Here is an 8399-nt window from a genome sequence, read left to right as displayed (position 1 = left end):
GAAGAGGCTCTGTGTGATTTTTTTTTTTGTTCAGAAGTGAGTCTTTGATCAAATGATCAATGTATATTTAATCAAACAAAACCATTTCAGAGTTCGTCTATTCTCAGTTTTATTTAAAAGTATGAAAGAAAAGAAACATGAAGGAAAATTGCAGCCGACATCTTCATCAGCTGGAACCGAAGGTAAAAATAATGGTTTTATGAGGAGGTGAACAAATCAAATGCACCTTTACGTTGATTTAAAAAAACAAAAACCCAACAACATATATAACAGGTCGGATTTTTTTTAAGTGATTCAATGAGGAAAAGTTGCAGAATGAACCTTTAAATATAAAAAAGTAAATGTTTATACAGACGAAGATCTTTTTGAATTCTGTAAATGATGAGGAAAGGAGCTTCAATGCTTCCTATTTTATTATAACTGCCTACAGCATAGTACATTTTGTGTGGATCCTCTTTTATAAATAAAGTATTTGAAGAAAATGCAGAGTGTAAGTGGAGTCTGATTGTCTCTGCATAGTGGTTATCCTTTCCTAATTCCTTTCCTAACTCCTTACAGCTTCTCCTTCACATATTTCCTTGACCTCTTGATGCATTCTATCAGGATCAAGGAATAGTGGTTAGGAAAGAGAGAATTTGGACTTTCCAAACGCAATTGTGTATCAGTGACTATAAAGACATGTCATGAACTTTGACGTGAAAGTTTTTGATTCTTTGGTTCAGTCATATGACTTCATAGCTTTAGTCAGTTTGATGGTTCTGTGTGTGTGTGTGTGTGTGTGTGTGTGTGTTCACAGCTTGTGTGGATTGGACTAAGTGGACGAAGTGGACGAGTCTCCTGTAGGTAAGACTCTACATCGGTTAGGATGGAGACATGTCAGCTTCTCGTCTTTGTTCTCCATCTCTTAGTTTAATCCAGATTTACAGAAACTGAATCATATGTTTCATTTATTTCAAAATTTATTTATTTTTCTGTTTTTATTTAGTTTCAGTGCAGCTGGAAACAAAAGTGTTTACACTTCTCAAAAAAATGAAGGGAACTTTAATGTTCACAGTGTAAAGTTCAACTTCAGAGATCAAAGTGTCCATTAGAAGAACCAGTGGTTGTGAATCAGTTTCTCTGCTTTGGTGCAAATCAAAGTAACAACAGGTGAAATGGAGGCAGAAGCAAGACGAGCCCCAAACAGGGAATGTCTTTAATGTGGTGTCCACAGACAGCTGCTCTCTGCTGATCCTTCCTGACTCCTTCTACTTCTGGGTTCTGCTCCTCCTCACTGCTGGCAGCATGAGGAGCTACCTGCAGCTCCATCAGGCTGCACAGGTAGTCCAGCTCCTCCAGGAGGACACATCCATACCTGTGGTCACAAGAAGGTTTTTGTCTCTCAGCACAGTCTCCAGAGCCTGGAGGAGACACCAGGAGAGCTGGACAGTAGAAGAGCATCAACCCAGCAGCAGGTATCTGCTCCTTTTGTGGAGGAGGAACAGGAGGAGCACTGCTCTACAAAATGACCTCCAGCAGACTCCTGGTGTGTTTCTGACCAAACTGTCAGAAACAGACGTCGAGTCATTTTCATGATGTTTAAATGCAGCCTCATAAACTGTGGAATCAAACCAACTCGAAGTGACTTCCTGTGCTGATCAGGTCCTGAGAACTAGTGATGAGTGTGTATTAGTTCCAGTGAAGCCGAGTGGAGGAGGACACAGAAACTCCAGCTCGGTACAAACCAGCTTCTGCTCTGATCCTGAAGCAGCTGATCCCTGAGCAGCTGAGACCAGAGGAACTCTGTGTTTCACTGTTTCCACTGGCAGAGAGAAGAGGAGAAGTGCTCAGTGCATGATGGGAGTTCTCTCTCAGTGCATGATGGGAGTTCTCTCTCAGTCTAGACCTATAGCAGCAGAACTAAGGGAAGGTTCAGGACCTGATCCAGAACTATAGGCTTTATCAAAGAGGAACGTTTTAGGTTTAACCTTAAATGTAGAGATGGTGTCTGACTCTAGAACCCAGAGTGGGAGCTGGTTCCACAGGAGAGGAGCCTGGTAGCAGAAGGTTCTACCTCCTGTTCCACTCTTACTGACTCTAGAACCCAGTGTGGGAGCTGGTTCCACAGGAGAGGAGCCTGGTAGCAGAAGGTTCTACCTCCTGTTCCACTCTTACTGACTCTAGAACCCAGTGTGGGAGCTGGTTCCACAGGAGAGGAGCCTGGTAGCAGAAGGTTCTACCTCCTGTTCAACTCTTACTGACTCTAGAACCCAGTGTGGGAGCTGGTTCCACAGGAGAGGAGCCTGGTAGCAGAAGGTTCTACCTCCTGTTCAACTCTTACTGACTCTAGAACCCAGAGTGGGAGCTGGTTCCACAGGAGAGGAGCCTGCAGCTGAAGGTTCTACCTCCTGTTCTACTCTTACTGACTCTAGAACCCAGTGTGGGAGCTGGTTCCACAGGAGAGGAGCCTGCAGCTGAAGGTTCTACCTCCTGTTCTGCTCTTACTGACTCTAGAACCCAGTGTGGGAGCTGGTTCCACAGGAGAGGAGCCTGGTAGCAGAAGGTTCTACCTCCTGTTCTACTCTTACTGACTCTAGAACCCAGTGTGGGAGCTGGTTCCACAGGAGAGGAGCCTGGTAGCAGAAGGTTCTACCTCCTGTTCTACTCTTACTGACTCTAGAACCCAGAGTGGGAGCTGGTTCCACAGGAGAGGAGCCTGGTAGCAGAAGGTTCTACCTCCTGTTCTACTCTTACTGACTCTAGAACCCAGTGTGGGAGCTGGTTCCACAGGAGAGGAGCCTGGTAGCAGAAGGTTCTACCTCCTGTTCTACTCTTACTGACTCTAGAACCCAGAGTGGGAGCTGGTTCCACAGGAGAGGAGCCTGGTAGCAGAAGGTTCTACCTCCTGTTCTACTCTTACTGACTCTAGAACCCAGTGTGGGAGCTGGTTCCACAGGAGAGGAGCCTGGTAGCAGAAGGTTCTACCTCCTGTTCTACTCTTACTGACTCTAGAACCCAGAGTGGGAGCTGGTTCCACAGGAGAGGAGCCTGCCGCTGAAGGTTCTACCTCCTGTTCTGCTCTTAAAGATTCTTGGAACCACATGATGCCATTGACTGACCCTTAAGTTTCCATTGGTCGTTGTTACGTCATTTTGTTCTCAACTAATTACACAATGTTCGTCAGTAAAGATTTTATACTTGAATCATTCATTAACACCTGATGTGTGATTGAAGTTCTCCCTTCATTTTTTTGAGTTTAAACAGTGGTAATAAAACTACTGACAACACATCATGGTTCACATCTTATTGGAATTTCACTGTGACATCACCAGGATTTGTCAGTTGTATAAAATGAACTTGAATCAAACAGACTGATGCCTGTTGTGATGTTTTATGTCTGAACTCATGTTGCCAGTAAGTTGTCTCTGAGGGATAAGAACTATTTCTGATGCTGAACATGTGTTGTCCACCAGGTGGCGCTTTAGTGATTAATCAGCTGAGTTATTAGGTGTGGTTGAGTTAATGCACCTTAGCTAACGAATGTTATCATGGTTTATGAGAACCTGGACCACAGTAGACACATGAAGGACCAGAGACATCCCAGAGGGTGAGACAGGTAGAGGTGAGATGAAATCTTCCTGTCTCACCTGAACAAAATGTGAGTGTTTCTAATCTACAGATGCTTCCTTTAATAAACTAAAGAGCTTCTTACTGATGTGTTGGAGCTTTAGCAGCTCTTGGTTTTATCAGTTTACATGTCGAACCCGGCTTACCATTAACTCTAACACTCACTCTTACACTCACTCTCACACTCACTCTCACTCTCACACTAACTCTCACATGCTCTCACACTAACGCTCACTCTCACTCTCACACTAACGCTCACTCTCACACTAACTCTTACACTCACTCACTCTTACACTCACACTCTCACTCTTACACTTCCACTCACACTCACTCTTACACCCACACTCACTCTCACTCTTCCACTCACTCACTCTTACACCCACACTCACTCTCACTCTTACTCTTCCACTACACTCACTCTTACACCCACACTCACTCACACTCTCACTCTTACACCCACACTCACTACACTCTCACTCTTACACTCACACTCACTCTTACACCCACTCTCACTCTTACACCCACACTCACTCACACTCTCACACTCACTCTACTCTTACACTTCACTCACACTCTACTCCTTACACCCACACACATACTTCATTTACTTCTCACCTCTCACTTCTACACTCACTTCACACCCACACTCACTCTCACTCTCACTCTCACTCTCACACTCACTCTCACTCTTACTTACACTCACACTCACACCAACACTCACTCTTACACTCACTCTTACTCTCACTCTTACACCAACACTTACACTCACTCTCACACTCACTCTTACACTCACTCACACTCTCACTCTTACACCCACTCTCACCCTTACACTCACACTCACTCACTCTCTCACTCTCACTCTTACACTCACACTCACTCATACACTCACTCTCACACCAACACTCACTCTTACACTCACACTACTCTACATCACTCTTACACTCACTCTCACTCTTACACTCACACTCACTCTCACTCTTACACTCACTCTCACTCTCACTCTTACTCTCACTCTCACTCTCACTTCACTCTTACACCCACACTCACTCTTACATCCACTCTCACTCACACTTCACTCACTCATACACTTACTCACACAACTCTCACTCTTACACTCACACTCACTCTCACTCTTACACTCACTCTTACACCAACACTCACTCTTACACTCTCACTTTACTCACTCCCACACTCACTCTTACACTCACTCTTACACTCACTTCACACCAATCTCACTCTCACTCTTACACTCTCACACTCTCACTCTTACACTCACACTCACTCACACTCTTACACTCACTCTTACACTCACACTCTCACTCTCACACCCACACTCACTCCCACACTCACTCTCACACCTACACTCACACCCACACTCACTCTTACACTCACTTCACTTTCTCACTTCACACTCACTTCACTTCATACTCAATACTCACTTCACTTACTCACTTACACTCACTTCACTCTTACACTCTCACTCTTACACCTACTTACTCTTACACTCCACTCACTTCTACTCACACCCACACTCACTCTCACACTCACTCTCTCTCACTTCTACACTCACTCTCACTCTTACACTACACTCACTACTCATCTCACCAACACTACTCTTACACTCACTCACTCTCACTTACACTCACTACTCTTACACTACACTACTCACTTCACCTCACTCTCACACACTCACTCTCTCTCACTTTCACACTCACTCTTACACCCACACTCACTCTTACACTCACACTCACTCTTACACTCACTCTCACTCTTACACCAACACTCACTCTCACTCTTACACTCACTCTTACACTCACTCTCACTCTTACACACTCTCACTCTTACACTCACTCCACTTCACCCTTACACTTCACTCACTTTCTCTCACTACACCCACACTCACTTTCTCACTCTCTCACCTCCTACACTCACTCAACTCTCTCACGCTACACCAACACTCACTCTTACACTACACTCACTTACACTCACTCTCACTCTTACACTTACTCACACTCACTCTCACTTCATACTCACACTCACCACTCACTCACTCACTCTTACACTCTACACTCGCTCACACACTCTCACTCTTACACTACCACTTACACTCACTTCACCACACTCACTTCTACACTCACACTCTTCACACTTACACTCACTCTCACTCACTTCACTCACTCACCACACTCACTCACTCTTACACTCACTCTCACTCTCCTCACTCTTACACTACACTACTTACACTCACACTCACTACACTCACTACTCTCACCATACATTCACTCACTTCTACACCTACACTCACTCACTCTACACTTCACACTCACACTCACTCACTCTACTCACACTCACTCTTACACTCACTTCACTTCACTCTACACTACCTCTACACTCACTCTACTTACACTCCCTACTTACCTACACTCTCACACCTCACTCTTACACTCACACTCACCACACTCTTACACTCACTTTACACTCACTTTCACTTTCACACTCACACTCACACTTACACTCACTCTACACTCACTCACTCTACACTCACTTCACACTCCTACACTCACTCTTACACTCACACTCACTCTTACACTCACACCACTCACTCTTACACTCACTACACTCACTCACTCACTCTCACACTCACTTACACTACACTCACACTCACTTCCTTACACCTACACTCACTTCTACATCCACTACCACACTCACACTCTTACACTCACTTCACACTTCACTCTTACACTCACACTCACTTCACTTACACTCACTCACACACTACTACCCTACTACACTCACTTACCTCACTCCCTTACACCACTCACTTCACTTATACTCACTTCACTTTCACTCACACTTCACTTATACTCTACTTATACTCACACTTCACTTCACACCTACACTCACCTTACACTACTCTTACACTCACACTCACACCTACACTCACTCTTACACTCACTTCACTTTCTCACTACACTCACTCTCACTCTTACACCAACACTCACTCACTCTACACTCACTCTTACACTCACTCACTCTTACACTCTTACCTACACCCACTTCACCTACACTACACTACTTCTCACTTCACACCCACACTTCACTCACTCACTCACTTTCTCACTCTTACACTTCACTACTCTTACACTACACTCACCTACACTCACTACACCAACACTCACTCTTACACTCACACTCACTCTCACTCTTACACTCACTCTCACCTACACTCACACTCACTTCACTCTTACACTCACACTCTCACACACTCACTCTCTCTACTTTACACTCACTCTTACACCAACACTCACTCTTACACTCACACTCACTTACACCACTCTCACTCTTACACTAACACTCACTCTCACTCTTACACTCACTCTACACTACTTCACTTACACACTCTCACTTACACTTCTTCACCCTCTTTACACTCACTCTCTCTCACTCTCACACCCACACCACTCTCACTTTCACACTCACTCTTACACTCACTCATACACTCACTCTCACGCTTACACCAACACTCACTTACACTTACACTCACTCTTACACTCACTCTCACTCTTACACTCACTCACTCACTCTCACTTCACTACACTCACACTCACACTCACTCACACTCACTCATACACTCGCTCTCACACAACTCTCACTCTTACACTCACTCTCACTCTTACACTCACTCTTACACTCAACACTCACCTACACTCACACTCACTCTCACACTCACACTCACTCACACATTCACTTCACTTACACTCCACTCACTCACTCTACACTCACACTTTCACTCTCACTCACTCTTACTCTACTTACACTCACACTACTCATACACTCACTCACTTACACCAACTTCACTTTACTTCTACACTCTCACACTCTCACTCTACCTACACTCACTCACTCACTCTTACACTCACTTCACTCACTTTCTCACTTTACACTCACTACACTCTACTCACTCTTACATCACACTCTCTACACTCACCACACTCACTTACACTCACTCTTACACTCACACTCACTCTTACACTCACACTCACTCTTACACTCACTACTCACTCTCACACTCACTCACACTACTCTTTACTTACACTCACTCTTACACTCCACTCACTCACACTCCACTACATTCACTCTCACTTACACTCACTTCACCCACACTCACACTCACTCTTACACTACCTACACTCACTCACTCACTCTCACTTACACCAACACTCACTTTACACTTCACTCTCACTCTTACACTCACTTACTTTACACTTCACTTTCACTCACACTCTTACACTCACTCACTCTTACACTCACACTCACTCTTACACTCTACACTCTCACACTCACTCTACACTCACTACACTCACTCTCACTTACACTCACATTCACTTACACTCACTCTTACACTTACACTCACTCTTACACTCACCACACTCTCACTCACTCTTACACTCACACTCACTCTACACTACACTCACTTCACTACTCACACTTACTTCACTCTTACACTCACTCTCACACTCACTTACACTCACTCTCACTTCTACACTACACTCACTTCTACACTCACACTTCACTTCACTCACTTTACTTACACTTCACTTCACTCACACTCACTTACACTCACTCTTACTCACTCACACACTCACTCTTACACTCACACTCACTTACACTCACTCTTACACTCACTCTCACTCTTACACTCTCACTCACTCTTACACTCACTCTTACACTCTCACCACTTACACTCACTACTTACACTCACTTCACTTATACCTACTTACTCACTTCACTCT

This window comes from Hippoglossus stenolepis, chromosome 12, assembly GCF_022539355.2.
Source record: "Hippoglossus stenolepis isolate QCI-W04-F060 chromosome 12, HSTE1.2, whole genome shotgun sequence".
Taxonomy (NCBI): Eukaryota; Metazoa; Chordata; class Actinopteri; order Pleuronectiformes; family Pleuronectidae; genus Hippoglossus; species Hippoglossus stenolepis.
This window is presented reverse-complemented; position numbering follows the sequence as displayed.